The following is a 3573-nucleotide window of genomic DNA, read 5'->3' on the forward strand; positions in this document are numbered from 1 at the left end:
CTGTGTGTAGAATTTGTTCCTGGGGTCCAAAGTAAGATTCACCTATAGTAGATAAATGAAACACACATTGTTCAACACAAACCAACAAGGATATATTCAACACATGCTTATGTTGATGTGCTATATGTATAAATGTACTAACAGAAAATGGCCAGAAAGCTGGAAGGATGGATTTGAGAGTTAGACAGCCATTAAAGATTATAGACCAAATGCACCTGAGCAACATTATTGATGGTCTATGTACAGAATTTAGCTCTATGAATTTCACAGTGTATCACAATTATAAAAACATCACGTGGTCATGGTTAAATTATTTATTTCTTACTGACATCAGGGGTGTGTGGGTGGTTACACATTAGAGTGTGCACTTCCAGGCTTCTTTAAATACTGGTAATTACAAGAATCTATGGAATAATGTACCAGTGTATTTTAATTCTTGTGTTGTTTTTTCCGCCTGTATTCCTATTTAGTACTTTAACACGATAAGGCTAAATAGATGATAAAGAAGCTAAGATATAGAGGTGAGAACATAATTCATTAAAACTAGAATAGAAATGTATTGAAAAGAAAAGAAAGCTAAAGGGCTACATTTGAATTGAAATCTCCCCTACTAAAACTAGGGGGTTTGCTCTTATCTGTTACCATTCATATCTGGACATAGTCAGGGACCATTTTTGTCAGCCATCTGCATAGTACCTGCTGTCCTGTATACAATAATCAGAATAATTGCTACCAATTTAAAACAAAAACAGCTCACATCTACTGTGGGCTGAAAGATCACCTCCACTGCTCAGCCATGATGGGCACTAAACTGATAAACTCCTGAGTAGGTTTTGACACACACGCACGTTTGTATATCAAGTTTGCCCTTGAACACAATGGAAATGATCTGTTGTTCACCAGCACTGAAGCCATAGTCAGAGTCCAGACAATCCAATTTGTGAGGGAGAGGTGACAGTTCTGTACCCATAGACACAATCCTCCCAAGTTGTACTTGTGCAGTGTTAACCTATGTGAGGTTTCGAATGGCTAAAGCTAATGATGCTGCCAAGATACAAGGCGAGGCAGGTATATTTTTAGTAATTCCTCCATTTACTGAATATCTGACCTACACTTTTTGGATTCTAATTTCTTCAGGTATTGGAATACCTGAATAACTTAGACCTGCCTAAGGACTAATCTGATTTTATTTTTACTCGAAAGAAAAAAAAGGTGGGGGGGAAGAGCCCATTTATGGATTTGTTCATTCCAGTTCCTTCTCTTTTCATTTGTTCTCTGCTGACACCTTTGGATTTGCATCTTCTCTCACCATCCCCCAGCTGCACACCAGCCATCTCAGTCATTGCATAGTCACAGACTTGAAGCTATATGAAAATCTTGGTGTAAAGAGTGCAAGTCGTTGCCCTTTCATGTGCAGAACACTTATGCCTTGACTCCTTCTCTGGGTTTGAAATAAAATTCAAAGACTTTTGCAAATAAATAGTGATTTTTAAGTGTCTGTATATGCTGTGTAAGACATTTCCTGTGCTTAGTGAGATTTTTGTGCTATAATAATCCATAAGACCTGTTTAGTTCAGTACGATTTTGATTTCTATTGAAATGCAGCATATAACACAGACATGCTGGTGCAGTATCTGTTTTTTCCATTTACCCAGCAGATCACACTTGTTTTGCATGGTGCTTTTACACAAGGCCAATAATATCACATTACTCCATTCTGTAAATCATGACATATATTATTAATTCAATGTTTTATAAGAATTCAAGTTGGGAGGAGTAACTCAGTTTTCAAGGAGTCTTTAGTATCTCTTGGACAGTATAAAAGGCTATGGTAGTAATTAGTTTTTTAAATAATTCCTTATGTCCTTAAGCACATTATGTAAATATGTAGTACACATCAGATGTGTGTGTGTGTGTGTGAGAGAGAGAGATATTTCTTGCCATATTTGCATTGCTGCATTTGTAACTGAGCTGAAATGATGAAGCAATTTGTAGTAGTGTCAGTGACTCCTCGGGGGATACTCTGTGAATGCATGTCATTAGATGCAACACAATTTGCTTGGCTTTTTGCTCACTGTGTGCCGCCTGGGCGTGATTTTTGTAAGGTTTTGATATTGGATTTTAAAAGTGTTAATGTCTTGTTAATTTTAAACAAACCTGAATGTTCCTGTTTCCCCTGCCCAGACTGCTTGGCAATGCAGAAATTATTCTCTACTGTTTTCTAGAATATTCTTACTTAGACTGAAAGGGGTTAATTTAACCAATGCGGGGGTAATGGGGGAAGAGGTATTGGAGGATGGCTTACAAGGCCTTCTGCGCTGCTTAAGCATTGAGATGTGTAGGTAAAAGGGATGTGGGGGGACCTGCCCAACGGGCTGGGGGAAAGAATGCTTCCTGCTGCATGCTACTGGAAGGGAGCCCTGAAGATAATGAGCGTGTTGGAGAAATTTGGGGCTAGACTGCTAATGGACCGTGGAATTTCAGCATTGCAGATGCTGTAGTCCTACCACCCCCTCTAAGGAGTGCAGAGTTCAGTGGCTTCTTCTCCAGGCAATGGACTAAAACATTGGCCATGGAGGGGCTGGGTTGCAGCTTCACAACCTGCCTTGGGGCTGGGGAATGAACTCCCTTCTCCTTGTTTGCCGCCTACATACAAAGCCTGTGGTTCAGCTTTTAGGTTAGATTAAATCAATATTTACCATCTTAAAAAATAAGCTCAAAAATAAAGTATATTTTAACAAATCCAAGTATCATCATTGCAAAAGCACTGAGCACATACATAGCACTTGACATCCTCACGCTGCTTTGTACATACTAAGTGCCACACGAAGGGAACCAGATAACCTTTTCAAGACACTCAACTAGCAACGGGCTGCTAGTTTGTATCAAATATTTATTTGATTCATTCTAATCTGTTTGTTGTTGCTGTTGTTCGCAAGTTGTCCAAGCACAGTTCGCAATTTTCTCAATTCTATTTGTCAGGCACAATTGTGGACATGCCAGGTCAATGAATATACCCTAGTTCACTAGCAGCAACCACCAGTGCCTTTCTTATCCCTTCCCCATCCCAGTTTCACCAGAAAGATATGAAGTAATATTCTCCTTACTTTTAGTTACAGGTGACCCAAAGTACTTCAGATGATCCCGAATCAGTTAAAAACACACCTTAAAAATTGCAGAGAAATACAGTGTAAATCATAAAAATGAAAAGAATCAGTTACGTGTATAAGTGCCAGGACATAGGTTCATGTTTCCCGTGGAAGAGGCAGTGAGCTCACCACAGCTTAAAGCAGCTGAAGGGAACTCTAACTGTTGCAGGAGAAAAACAACTCTGAACTCAGATCCTGGGGTTGAACCCTGGGCGGTTTAGTCTTAGAATGTACACAGGCTTCAGATGTTTGCATGGCACATGCACACACCGTTCTGTTTGGATCTAACGGTCCTCACTCAGGCAAACCTTCCAATGAATCTTCCAATGAAAATGAAAGTGCATTCTCAGTGTGCCTAGGTAACGAAGAATTTGCAAACAGTACCAATGCCATCACTATCACTAGCCTGTGACCTTGTGCAAGT

General features: G+C 39.6%; 1 long non-coding RNA gene across 1 annotated transcript; it reads right to left on the reverse strand.

Annotated features, from left to right (window-relative positions):
• Nucleotides 1–3365, reverse strand: LOC120403715. The gene is made up of 3 exons (XR_005597691.1): nucleotides 3279–3365; nucleotides 3108–3165; nucleotides 1–42 (listed from the first exon to the last, which is right to left on the reverse strand). It is a non-coding gene; the product is annotated as an uncharacterized LOC120403715 (long non-coding RNA).
• Between the last annotated feature and the right edge of the window lie 208 nt (nucleotides 3366–3573).

The sequence above is a fragment of the Mauremys reevesii genome, linkage group 1 (assembly GCF_016161935.1).
Source record: "Mauremys reevesii isolate NIE-2019 linkage group 1, ASM1616193v1, whole genome shotgun sequence".
In the NCBI taxonomy this organism is placed as follows: domain Eukaryota; kingdom Metazoa; phylum Chordata; order Testudines; family Geoemydidae; genus Mauremys; species Mauremys reevesii.